The following is a 14,603-nucleotide window of genomic DNA, read 5'->3' as shown; positions in this document are numbered from 1 at the left end:
CCTTAATATTATTGTAAATATAAATATATTCATTCGATATACACATACATATACAATGTAAATTTATAGTTGATCAGAATCATTACTTATACATTGGCAGAGAGAAGAGAGAGATTTGTTTATATTTTCCCATATATGTACAGAAAAGTGTTAGATGGATTTAATATACTCAACATATACGCATCTATCTAAAGAAACTCTGAGGCAGTGGTTCTGTACCTTTTTAGTGTTATTACCCAATTTAAGATTCATTCAACCACCAATTATTCTATTTTTTTTTTTTTTTCATATTTTTTCCATAGTAAAATGGAGGCTTTTTAAATAGAAGATAGGTATATCCTTTTTTAGCATAAAGCCAAATCCCCCCTCCCAACCAAATTAAGAGTAACTTCTCTAAGGAAAGAGACGAAAAAAAATATCAATGGGGAAGCCTTGAATTCTGGTAGTTATAATTTTTTTTGGAAAAATTTCAAGATCAAAGATTTGATCTAATTTTTGAATTATAATTTGTCTTCCTAATCAATTATTTTTTCTTCGTCATGACAAAAAAAAATCATTTGGAAGTCAACAATCTCTCCAGCCCCCCTGCGGACGCCGTTGATATTAAATTCATATTAAGTCTCGTACTTTTATTAGATATGTTTTTTTGCTTTTATTTGTACAGAAAATTATTTTTATTCTCTCTATGCTCCACAATGGTCCTATCCCAGGTCATTGTTATTATATTGTTTGATCGAGATTGCTTGAAGGAGTAAGCTCTATATAGGTTACTTCGTTACTTTCACTGTGTCACGTAATCTTTCATCTGGAAAGAAGGCCAAAATCAGTTGGTAATTAGACAATTCTTACCGACTATTGAATTATTGAAAAGAAGCAGAAAGATTAACAGCTGACGACAAAAGACTCTCTATATTTTTGTGTCAGCCATGTAACACCGTTAAGGACTTATATTTTTGGTTTATTATTATTTCAACTTTTTTGTTGAAGTCATTCCCAACTTTTTCACTATTGCCTTTTTCTACTATCCTGTGGTGTAATAATTTACTATTTATTTACTATATATTTGTATGTCTCACGGAGCATAAGGGCTCTGAGAAGTCCCGGTTGGTTACAACGGGCTTACATAGAGTATCTTTACATCTGTTTACATTTATATGTGTATTATATTATTTAATTATATAATAATATTTACTATATATGTCAAGTTATGTTAATGGACTATGTATAAAGAACAGCTGATTTATCTCAAATATGTTTTATAATAATAATAATAAAATACCCTACGTCCATTATAATTGAGTGCAATTAGGGACGTCACATAATTCTAAGACGGTGCATGATTTCCTTCTGCAAGTGTAGTACAAAGTTTTGTATGAGTATCAAAGGGATATAATAATGTTCACCGCCTTTGGCAAAATATATGACAAAAAATCTGCATCTCCCTGTTTCACAGAAATATGTATCAAAATTATATTAGAAAGAACTCATATTGTGAAGTTATATAAATGTGTGTGTGTGAATGTCAATGACGATTACAAAGTTAATACATATATTATTGCTGTTCTTTCAGCCTGCAATTCGAATGCGTCAGTCAAGGCCAGCATAGATTAATAAATATCATTTTAAATATTGCATATATATATAAAATATATACATGATGCATAACATACAAGTACTTGAAATCTGGGCAGGGCACCTTCTTCAAATTCCTTTATATACGTAAGTATATCGTACATAGGTAATAGTAAGAAGTGCTGTGGTATATCAGAGCTAATTCAATATCTACGTGTTTCTATGCATATATATATATATTGCTACACCTATATACGAATATACCATATACATATATGACTTTAAACCTCTAAAACAAGGAAATTCTTTCTCTCTTCCTCTCTCTCTCTCTCTCTCTCATTCCAAAGAGTTTTGTTACTTCTGAAATGAACAAAGCTGAAGCAACAGCCTAGGTTTGTTGTTGATGTGATTAGGTATATTATTTTTATTTTCATTAATTCATTTATTATGCAATGATTTCAAAAAAATAATATTGTATATATAGTCTTGAAGGAGATTTGATTACATAATGACATCTACCTATGCAAGCAGAGTGCATCATGTCTTCTTGCTTAGTACTTGTTCCCTTAAATAAGATTGCACCTAAAGGATTGCATATCTTGGTACCTAGGTATGTATATTGTACATGCATAAAAATATGTATTTGTGGCTTTATCCTACTAAGTATTTATGTACATAGAGGGGCTAGTTGACAGAAAATTGACTTTACCAAATTTACTTTTTTGCTATACTACTCAGCATAAAGAAGGGACATTTCGAAAAAAATGAAATATTTAGTACAAAGTTCAAAACAATATGCATAGATTGTCACTAGTTTCATAGCATATTTCATTAAACTTTAGCTATGACATCAATTAGAATGTTTTCTATTGTTTGTCTCAACTTACCTCATCGATGGGTACGTTGAGACAGTAGCAATATCTGATAATGAATGATTGAAAATAATATTTCTCATCTATGTACATATATAATTGAAGCAAAATTTAGTTTTATTCAAAATATATATCATTTTTAATAATCTACGATTATGACTATTCCAACATTTGAGGTTCAGTTGTTGTTCTAGAACTCAGAACAAATTAGAAAAGATAATATTCCTCCCTTTTCCCCTTTTTCTCTCAAGTTGACCCAACTAGCATGCACCAACTTGCTCCCCCAGCGACTCTTTGACTTCAAGCTCTAATATCATACCAAATGTTTAATTGATGGATAATATTTTACCCTTGAATCACCGGAATGTTTTAGCAAAATGGGAGGCGAAATTATACAATTGTGTAGTCATCATGGGAGTATTTTTTTTTTTTTTTTTTTTTTTTTGGGGGGTTTAATTCTAATATAAACTTTTTTATTTTATAAATGTCAAATTTGACAAAAAAAAACACATTTTTTTTAAATTTTAGTGTCATCATTTTTGAAAAGAGACGAAATTTGAAGGAATTCTTTGATTTTTTTATATTGTATTGCTTTAAAAATTTGCCAAAAGTGGGGGGGCAATATCCCTTTGACCCCTATGGTTCCGGCTCCACTGCCTTAAATTCATCACAATTTTTTTTTATTTAAAGAAAAGAAGAAAGACATAAGAATGTTAGCTTACATAAAATACTTTATGAATGTACATTCAGAAAATGTGTCACGGCTCAGGATTGGGTGTATTCACCACCTTGTAATAGCCGTAGCAAAACCACTGGGATAGTTGGATATTCCATAGAAGGTCTGGAATACCCCTTGAAGAAACATTCTAGACAATTGAAGTTTGTCAACTTACACGATATTCAACTAGCCGCCATTGTATTGATCTTAAGTAAATGCCATTCAATATTGAGTGCTAGATATTAGATATATCCCTCCATATTTTCCTAGCCTGTATTATTGTGAAAATTATTTAAATGTTTTGAATTTATACATGGCAAAACTGAACAACAATCCTTTGTTTTCTGAATTAATTTTTTAGAATAAATAATTCACTTACCACTCCAAATTTGTACCTTCAAACATTTATTGTCTAGAAATGGAAAAATGCTATATGCATCAGACGGATCAGGCATCTGTACAATTATTCTAAGTGATAATCATTTGATTGAACTACAATCCTCATCCCATTCCATTTAACATAATAGTTTACAATACGTAGAGTATACACACTTGTAACAACCTGATTTTAATTGTCGTTGTCAAAAACTTTTGAAAACTGTTTAATTGTCTACAGTGTGCAACGTAACATCGTGAAATTGACTGTAAATCAATCCGGATAACTTTAGTTGAAATATTTCAAATACTGGGTTGCACTATAAAATAGGAATTATTCCGATTAATACATAATAAAAACTATAATTGTCAGCATGGAGGTGAAAAACAACGAGTGCCTGATTTGCTGCTCTCCCAAGTGAATGTTGAGGAGAATATGAAGGTTGTAGGGTGCTCCCTGAGTCTTTTTTACAAGATTAAAAGTATGGTGGCCTCATGTAAGAGCATTGAGAAATTCCCTGGGCACGGTAGACTCCAGGAAAGCGAGATCATGAAGGATGTGGACACTACAATCACCAGAAGTCCGACAAAGTCGATGAGGCAGCATGTCAAGCGTATCAATATTAGTGATTGAAATGTGAGGAGGTATGTGAAAAATTTGATGAAGACCTCTTATGTAGGATGACATCTGCAACTGCTTTCAACATTAGGTAAAATATCATTTATAAAATCTTTTTTTTTTTGAAAACTAAATGGCTTATGTTAAAAAATGGTTCTTAATTGTACAAAAAACATTTCAAAAAAGAGACTTAAAGAGATTTTGAGGAAAGAGGAGACAATACGGTGCATAATTCAAGCAAAAAAATATGTCAGTAAATTATGTTCACTCATTCACACACCTTGGATAAAAAAATGACTAGGTGGGGGCCTATTTTCGAAATAAATGAGAATAAAACTACTATGTTTATCTACAAAAATCCCATCCCAAATATTGACGCGAATCAAAAGATGAACAATTTAAAATTTATCAGAATTCCAGGTAATATTTTGTTCTCTTTCATTGATATGCTTGTCTACTCTCTCACTTGAGTCTATTTAATCAGGTACACTCCATTGAGAATATGTAAATCAGCGAAGCTTGTATTGGGAAGGTTGTTATCGACTCGAGATGAACGTCAGCTGCTCTCAGGGTATTTATACTATTTTATAATTATTCTGTGACACATTATAAAGTTCAAATGCTGAGAGTTATATCAGTCATATAAAATATAATAAGTGCATAATTTTAATATATGGAAATGATAGGATCAATGAAAATAACGTTATTAATAAGAAAAACCAATGTTGTAATGAGAGACGTTACTAGCTTTCATAATTTGTGGAGTCTTAGCTCAAAAATTTTATCAAAGCCGTTATTTAATTACTTATATAAATAGGTTTCCTATACATATATGTAGGTTTGATAAAGGATTTCAATAAAATTAGATATATAGGATATTTTAAATTTAATTGATGTAGCTCGTTCTCCAGTTTTCAGTGTTACCAATATTTATTTGATAGGCACACAGTAGTTTTAATTTTTCAATAGAAAATCTGTCTTTCTCTTCCCTGCGTAAATTATGAATTTTCATCTGACAATCGTGCAAATATGATTAATGGCAGATTGATGAAATTTTCTTAGGTGATACAGAATATATTTACAATGCGATGAGCAAAAATTAAAAAAAAAAAAATTAATAGTTTTAACAAACAAGAAGCTATAATTAATTTGGATTACAAATGTTGCTATGGGTATGAATAGTAGAAAATCAATGGGATGGGTCCATAGATTTGTTAACATACCTACATATATTAAGGGCCATTCCAAATGAAATTTATCAAGAGAAGGACATTTATCGATTTTTTCAAATATGGTATATATTTTAGTATTAGTTAAAACCCCAAAAGTCCCAAATTTCATACTATTTTGTTTTCTGATTTAGAATTTAGAGGCTTCTAAAGTTTTGGCCTCGACGCCGCCTACTCTATTTTAAACCATTGTATTTTGAATGTTTTTGAAGATATCGATTTATTTAAGAAACCATTTAATAGATCATTGTTTTATCCTTTTCTTGTATTTTATTGTATAAATCAATAAAATAAATTTTTACCCATAAGGTCAATATTTTGACCTAAAAAAATTGAAATATGTCCATTTTCAATTTAACTCAAATTTTTATATGTCAATTTGTAATATATCATAAACATACATAATAAGTTTTTAGAGATACATTCTATTCCACTTACCTAAATACTACAAATGAAAATATGTACGAAGTTAAAACACATTTCTGAATATATATATATATATATGATAGACATTTAGGGCTAACAACGCCACTTGTTGTAGTAAAATAATACATGACGAAGAAATTGAAACTTGTACAATGTGCTTATTTAAGTTGCAATTCGTTCAGCCATTGCAACTTGTACACAACATAACTATTTCATAAAGTGATGGAGCCATACAACTTATGCAACACAAGAGCCCCCAAGCAATCTATACCTATCTATGTTATACTCATACGCATTCACCAGGTGTCTAAAGTGAAATACGATAATATTCAAATATTTACGTATAATATATTTCAAACTGTAAGAGGCTTTAACATTGAAAAGCGAAACAGGAAAAAAAGTCCAAACTACCTCGGGATATTAGTTAATTTATCTAGCTAGATTGATTTTGCACATTATATAAGGTTTTTAGGCGTGTGATCTTCCCATCACAACTTGGAATTAGGCACTAACAACTCACACAGAAACCGAACCGTACTGCTCTACATATTTGACATGAATGGTATCAAATTATTATGTGCGTATGAGTAACTAGATGTATTGGGTCACTCTATAAGTTTGTCATACCTTCTCTTTCTATCTCGAAATTGAGGACAGCGTCTAGTTGAAATTAAATACTTCCAACCTTTTAATAATAATGAAAAAACGTTGCAATGCGAAGATTATACTATTGGAGTAGGAAGATCAATCAATTACAATTTCTCGAATAAGTTTCAAAGCTTAAGGATTAGACAATCATTTGAGTTTGTAGGATAAATTTTTATTTATGTATGTATATAATAATTTTTTGTTTGCGTAATTAATGGATTTGACGACATAGAAGTTCCTCTCCATTATACCTATTACATTCATCCTGTAATGGTTCATGGTGAATACAAGAAAAAGTCGTAGTGTTTTACTTAATTAGATGTGATCTCCTCCGGCCACGGATCGACTCCGACTCCCCTCCCCCCCGAATACTTCATAAGAGATAAACTCAAAACCTAAGTAGACCTTCATTTCCTTTTATGATCCTCCAAAACCCTAATTGTTCAAATACTTCGAAAAAGTCGAGATCCCTCTCCTCCTACTCGAATTATATATTCTTCGCTTTGTATAGTTATTTCCTTATTATTAAAAGGTTGCAAGGATTGAATTTCAACTATCCACTGTTGCTCTCTCCAATTTTGTGATCGAAAGAGAAAGGATGAAGTGGGGAAAAAATTATACATCGTACCTTATGTATTTAGTATTAATGACTCACTTAGAACATATCAGTCTTAAATATATATAATTGATTTCATAGTCCTATCTAAATATATTATTTAAGCAAAATATAACCTTACAAGTGTTCCTTTAATATATTGAGTGGAGTTGTTTGAGAGAAAGTGTAATCGATTTAATTATGTCGTAATTAACTTGGATTTAGTTGATTGTAGCTACATAATACATACGAGGTTTTATCACAAAGGAACCGTTATTTTCTAATTTCGAATTACACCATTATTTGATATTCATTTTTTGTATAACGTTAGGTCACATGTCCACAATTTTTCCATTGTTAGTTTATTTTTGACAGGTCAAAAGGGTTAGACATCGTTTGGTGTGCTCCGCAAATTTTGATTTATGAAAAAAATGGAAAGAAAAAAAACAGTATAGGGGAATGCTCTTTAAAATTTTTTATAAGACTATTTCTTCTTCAAAATTTAGTAAGCTGTAAAAAATAACTATTTTAGAAGAATAAATAATCTTTTAAAAGTTTAATAAAAAAATTTCCATAAATTTTTTTCTTTCCATTTTTTTTCAAGAGTCGAACATGCCCACTATGTTTTTGAGGGAATATTACAAATCAGCAACAATAATTGGGGATTAATTAATTATACATTTAGTGTAACTTGCCTACACATAGGTTTCACTTTAAAATAGACGACTTATTAAATAAAGTGTTTTACTTCTTTATACAGAAAGAAGTAACAACTCTTGCATACCTATTGTTCTTGACAGACTTCTCTTAAGTTCTGAGGAAGTGCTGGAGAAGTTTCATGTGAAGGAACGCGTATCTTGAATGGAAAAGGACACATCTAATCTAAAACCTTTTTATAGGGGTTTGAGATTGAGAGAATATCCAAATGGTCATGCACATATTCTAAATTGTTATGATTTCTTTTATTGTACAACATTAAAGCATGCCAGATATGCTTTAATGTTCAAGAAATCATGCAAAACCTTCCTGGTGTACGGCCCCTATCTTTATAATTGTGTCTGGCCCTTTCATCTAGCAAGAATCCTTGGAATTATTGGACATTATCTGGTAATTCAATCCAATTGAAAATAGTTAAAGGATAATTAATATAGGATGCGCCTTGTACATATCTTTGCGTCTTAATTATGTAGGCACAACTGAATCAAACTCTATGAATTCTTGCCATATTTTATTAACCTTTGAATCGTGTTTTTACCAAAATAGTAGAAAATTGCAGGGCACACCAAAATACGTCTAACATTTTATCGGTCAAAAATAAACCAACAATATAAATTGGGGGATATTATCAAAATGCGTAGAGGACATGTGTAATTTCTTTTTTTCTAATCCGTGGCACATACGCTGTACATGTATTAATGGGGGGGGGGATGGTTTCATTCAAAAGGTGAGAATCTAAAATTTTATTGGAAATTTATTATCTTACGATTTTTTTTAACACACTCCAATTTTTTTGTGGTTGTAGATTTTTGAAAAAATTGTCAGTTAATTACTATCATGTGTTGATGTAGTGAGGAACGTGCGTTTGCCGTCAAAAGTTAATATTGGCCATAAATGATTTGAAATTTGTAATTTAACTCCTGAGTTTTTTAATGGTGCAATTTATAATAATCAGTTAATTTCTTTAATTTATAATATACAAACCGATATTTTTTCAATTGATTTTCATAATTTAAAATTTGAAAAATTCTTTGTATGCAAATAACTCCACAAATAGTTATTCTAAAGAGTTTTAATTGAAGTTATAAGATCTACCGTCATGCAAGAATCTTAAATTGGAGCAATTTGCTTAGATCGAGTAATTGTAACTGGATTTATTCCGGAAAAATCAACAATTTTAAGACCTTTGCATAATCACCAATTACTAATTATTTCATCAACTAATCATGTGCAGTCATAAAATATGATATGTTTTAAATTACATTTTGTATAAAATAACTATCCCTCTAAATCTTCTTTATGAAAAGTTATTTAAAAAGAAACAAAAAATAATGACTAAATTTGTGGTTTATTCAGTGTATAGACAATGGGAGATATCTGATATGATTTTTAAAACTTAAACTTTAAATGTGCATTATCATTATGACCTCATCTACCTGTTCTAAGGGACGAAATGTGCAAATACTTCACTGAATGTTCCTAAATATACGTATAAGCAATTATATGTTTGGAAATGATGGGGCGCTTATTAATGTATGTATTCAAAACTAAACTGTTGATAACAACTGTTGACATTATGGAACAGGGACATTACCTACCTTTGTATACAACTGATATACACACATACATATTATATGTTAATAGCAATAAAAAAATATATGAACAATATCTTGTATTTGTTTATGAACACGTAATATGAATATTTGATAAATATGAACTAATTTCAACGCGATTTGTATTATGAATAATGAAAATTAATCGATCCCAGTTTTATTTATGTATTTTTTGTTTTGTTTATTCTTGATATTTAAAATATTCAAATGTATATTTAATAATATATTCTTCAATTCGACTTATAATCAAAATAATCATCTTTCTGGACCCAACACTCACCTCAGGATATTCAAAATATAAAATATTAGCCCTATATTCAATATTGGATTGTCTAAATTAAAGAACCTCTATGGAAAGAGTAAATATATCACCTTGAATTCTGATGGTTGTAAAAATGTTTAATTGTTCTATTAGGTGCGTCTACAGGATTATATATATATATATTTTAGGGGGGCTTGGTTTTTGGAATTTGTCTTCAAATAACACATTTTCTACTAAAAATTTAAAAATCTTAATTTGGGGGAGGGCTGCAACCCCTCTAGCACTCCCCCTGTGGACACCCTCTCTATGATCATCTTTTAACTCACATCATTGTTAGGGATGGATTTTTGTAGAGAAAAATTTCTTATCCCTAGTTTTTTTTGGATGGAAGATGTGCGTGTTCATGAAAACAATTTACATAAAGAGTGGGATCCACAACTTGTAGTCTATTTAATTACGATGCTATCCCCATTATTTTTCAAAACGATGTTTCATTACGCAACAAAGCAACAGCTTTGACAAAAATTTACAAGTTTATAATCCTATGTCTCAAAGTGTAAAAATGTTGGAGTAACACCAAAAAAGAGACTTCAATACTTGGACTAGAATGGACCAAAATGGATTTTCCGACAAAAATTGGTCCAAATTGAATGAATACATCTTGATAAAACTGGATGATTGTAGACATTTGAACCCCCAAAAACGTACAGATCTTTACAATACCCAGGTAGTTTTATATAGGGCGGCATCAAATCCAAAATTTGGGGAATTGATTTTAAATGAAGAAAAGTAGTCTTGGCTAGAAAAACATCATATATTCATCGTATTTTCAAACGACCGAAGAAGTATCTAGGTGGAGGTATAGTTTTGTTGGAAAAAGTTGTGCCAAAAATGTATAAAAATAGATACTGAATGGAAAGGATATATCACTTCAAAAGGAGATCTTAAGTGGATTTTATTTGTTATTAATTTATCAAACAATCATATTAGTGACATATATGGACTTTGAAATTCCAAGGTATAAATTGCCAAAAAACTCACTTTGAGAGGGCCGATTGGAGTAGAAGATTTTAGAGGCATTTTAATAGATGGGACAGCAAGATACGTTGCTTTTAATATCAAAATACAAAGTCTATGGAAGGTTATGGGGCTTTGCCTCGGACATAGTGAGGTTCATATCCTCTGAATCAGAACGTTATCTGTAAAATTAAAAACATATTGTGAATAATTTTAGAAAATATCATCGTTTTTTAGATAAGGTACAGCTGTGGAAGATTTTATTACTCTAACTTGTACTAAAACTTCTAACATTTTCTTAGTACTTGTGTCCATTCTTTCAATATTTTTGTTAATTCTTTTCATTTTTATTTTACTTCCAATATTGTTAAATGCACCCTTTATTTTTTTATGAATTGTTTTGAATTGAGACATAAAAAAAGAAAAAAAAGAACGGATGAATTGGTTTATCCCTGGAAGTCTAATTTTAAACTAAAATGTTTATTTATATGATTATAATATAATTCCTCTCTAGATATTTTATTTAATTATTAATTGTAGCAAAAAGGTAATAGTTAATTGAAAAAATCAAAAAATCAACACGTGTTCCCTTTTTGTCTCAGGGACGAGAATGCTCCAGATATCAATAAATCCATTACAGCCCATACAGCTAAAAATAACTAAAACTTGAGTAATCGCCGTAGCTCATGGTCAACGCGCTCGGGAGAAACTAGTCTCTTGAACTCATTGTGCGTAGGGTCGCACCCAGGTATTTCATAGAGAAAAAAATATACTTTATGTATATGGGCTTCCCACAAGATTCCTAGGTTAGGTGGAGTAATTGTAATACTATAATGCTTATTAAACTTAATCTGTGCAATTCCATCTAATCAATTAAAGGAGCATTAAAAAAATCCTCGAGACCTCACTTCAACTCCCTGGACTTTGCTGCTCGGTGCGTCTTCTACAAGAATATCTGGGGCACCTCTAATCCCATATTTTTAAAATTTTTCTTTTAATTGGTTAGATGGAGTTGCAATGATTAAGTATAATTAAACATTATACGTACAATTACAATTACTTCATCTGACCTAGGAATGGTCCTTGAAGTCTGTATACATTAAGTATAATATTTCCTTCTCTAGGAACGACCGAGTATCGAACCTATGCACATTAAGTTCTAGAGAATAATTTCTCTTGAGTGCGTTGTCCATTCAGCTACGTCGTTCCATTCATCTAAATTTTAGATTCAATCGAAGCTGGCATTATGACATGGTGGTACGCTATGGACATGGCCTTCATCGTCCAGAGCTCCCAATGTGCTCCCCAGCGTGTCAAGGCTGTTATTGTCTGTGAAGGAATATTAAAAATATTGTATAAAAAATATATGTAAATGTAGTATTGAAACGTATCCCAAATTGGTTTTGAGGTTACTTTTCTTTTTTCCATAGAAATCCTGTTGTTCTTAATTTAGTAATCCTACTTCAAGTTTGTAGGCCCCCACTCTATACATCTTTTTTTGTTTCATTATTACATCAACTGTCTTATTTTCTATTTCCTTAGAGTCTATTTAGTCGTCAAAACTATTTCAGCTTACACTCTTATCAATTACAAATAATAAATGAAAATTCTTTTTTCTAATTTATTCTGGAATGTGTGTTGCCCAACTTGTTCTCAAGTTATTTGTTAGTGTGGTTATTATTTTTTGCACATACAACCAGACATAAAAGAGGACTCGAGTATGCGTTTAATGATTGTAGTCTAAATAGATACGTATATTCATATGTCAGTACTTAGGTACTACATAATATGTAGTATCTATTTATCCCTGAATATGTTGTTTTGTCAAGAGAACGTGTGCCTTCCCTGTGGTATTCTATAATAGGTACATATCAAGTACACAACAAATGTATAGTACATATTATAAAGCTCCTTATACAATAGAGTGATAAAAGGGAGGTGTCTAGGCTCCTCTAGGTAGGTAAATTGGCTATAAATTGCCAACGCTCTTCTCTCTCCCTCACCTTTTGTAACATTACCTAAGCGTTTCGACTCTGAAAAAGAAGTAGAAATAAGATTATTATAGAATTTAGAGTCCTTCCTAGATACATATATACATAACATATGTATTAAAAGAGTGCTTAAGAGAAATATCCCAGAGTTTGTGGTACATTTGAGGCAATGCGACAACCATTTGACATTACACACATATAAAGGGTGGCTCATCTTAAAGTTCGCAAGCGGGGGAAAAATGACTAATATACTCCTGTGACATTATCTTTTACCCGATTCTATTAAGTTTTTCAGTAAAATCAACATTATAATATAAATTTGATATTCAATCTATAATATTGCCTTTAGCGTTTCCAGGGACATTTACAACATCCCTGGAAACGTCATAATGACTTTTCGACTGTCCCACTGGGTAAAATCTGGAATACCTTCCTTATGCCAGCTCTCAAGGATCTTGTGGGGAAGTGGGACCTTCATTGGAAACCCAAACAAAGTAGTCTGAATGATTCAATTTCGTTTCCTTAGGAGGGACAGAATTCGGCTCGACGTACATCACATTCTCAGAATCAAGAAAATTGAGTGTTCTTTTGCGGGTGTGACAGGGAGCTCCGTCTTGTTGCCAGATTCAAGATTGATCTTTTATGATGCTACGAATCCAGGGTAATAATTTGGCATGCAGAACACTGATGTAGACCTTGGTCTTGACTTCAGGTACTGCTTCAAGAGGAAGGGTGGCATAATGTGATCCTCACTGCTAACAACGGCAAGAAACATAACTTTATGAATGTATACTTGGCCTTCACGATCCCAGAGACGTTCAAAGGACTTTTATCAACCATCTATTCTTCCTTTATCCTTCTGGGTTTTTAGAGAAATGTTTCTCATCCTAGAAGAACCAGATAAGATCTTTCACGGGAGGTATCTGTTTTAGCTTAATTAAGGCCTTGGTTCTGGTGATCTTTTTCTCTATATTTTACGGGGATTAAAAGCTGTCTTTTGAGACGTAAATAGCTGTAGTACTGTAGATATTCATTAATCACACGATGCACAATTGAGCAGGACGCTACGTTGATGCTGTCAGCAATCCCATACCTCGATAGGTTGGGATTAGTCATTTTTTTTCTTGAACAAAGTATGACTTTGGACGATTTTGGCCGCTTTCAGGTCACAAAGTCTTAAGGAAATCATTATCAGTGGGTTTTCACCATCCTGTTTGACGCTTTTTCTTAATTTTTGGACGAATCGAGTACTGGAACAAAACACTTGAGCCAAAATAGTGTTGTCTATTTTACCGTTTAAATTGCACAAAATATAGATAAGTGCACAATGTTTTTTTTTCCTGAAAAGAATTATTTATAGTATATAGCTATATTGTCGTAAGGAATCACAATGAACAACTGACTTGCTAGAAGGATATTCGTACCAGACTTAATCTCCATCGGTGCGTACTTATACTAAAACCGGTTTGTAGGTGGATGGGGTAAGGCCAGAGAAAATTGCGAATGTTTAAAATTACTACCCTTTATGTCTGGGTACCCTGTGACAAATTGCAGACTCAATGTCACCAAATGGTCGAGCACCGAAGTTGGCTCCTTTAAAAAAAGACTACTTTTTCCTCATTGTTGAACCTGTACCAATTTCTTACCTGGTATATATTGTGGACTCCAAAGCAGTTTTGATACAAATTTTTTCGAATCGACATTATTTCTTATCTGATCCTGAATAACAAATATGCATTTACATATTAAATATATAGGTATTAATACATATGTCAGTTATATGCATATTGCATATAGTATGTGCATATCTTATATGTATGTCTATTAATTAGTTATCCACACAAATGAGCAAATTATAGACTTATTCAATGCACCATTTGTGCGCATGTTATTTGTGTACAGAACGCACAGTATGATTACATATAGTCCTATGTATATTGTACATAACT

The 14,603-nt window shown here is 31.3% G+C and overlaps 1 long non-coding RNA gene across 1 annotated transcript; it reads right to left on the bottom strand.

The window, feature by feature from the left end:
• Positions 1–11,166: 11,166 nt before the first annotated feature.
• LOC139905445 (uncharacterized) lies at positions 11,167–14,038 on the bottom strand. The gene is made up of 2 exons (XR_011780182.1): positions 13,049–14,038; positions 11,167–12,696 (listed from the first exon to the last, which is right to left on the bottom strand). It is a non-coding gene; the product is annotated as an uncharacterized lncRNA (long non-coding RNA).
• Between the last annotated feature and the right edge of the window lie 565 nt (positions 14,039–14,603).

This window comes from Lepeophtheirus salmonis, chromosome 5 (assembly GCF_016086655.4).
Source record: "Lepeophtheirus salmonis chromosome 5, UVic_Lsal_1.4, whole genome shotgun sequence".
In the NCBI taxonomy this organism is placed as follows: Eukaryota; Metazoa; Arthropoda; class Copepoda; order Siphonostomatoida; family Caligidae; genus Lepeophtheirus; species Lepeophtheirus salmonis.
The sequence above is the reverse complement of the archived record's forward strand: the minus strand, read 5'-3'. Positions and strand labels throughout refer to the sequence as shown.